Source organism: Aythya marila, assembly GCF_965140915.1.
Source record: "Aythya marila genome assembly, chromosome: Z".
Lineage (NCBI taxonomy): Eukaryota > Metazoa > Chordata > Aves > Anseriformes > Anatidae > Aythya > Aythya marila.
The window spans coordinates 63,181,004-63,181,242 of record NC_139080.1 but is presented as its reverse complement, the minus strand read 5'-3'; positions in this window follow the sequence as shown (position 1 = coordinate 63,181,242).

Below are 239 nucleotides of genomic sequence, written 5' to 3'. Positions count from 1 at the left end.
ACAGGTCTTGGGGTCCAGTTCTGCTGCCAGCTGGATGTCTGTCAATATACGGCAGTTGTTAGTGAAAACAGAATCTCGTCCAAAATGTCTGAATACACCGATACATGCAACAGAACAGGAGGAACGCGTGTGTGTGTTTATGCTGGTATAATCGTACCAACTGCTTGAAAGAAACCATTAAACATTTTAAACTGTTTTCTTTTGGACGAAATGTGAGTGGTATGTGGGGGTAACTCAAT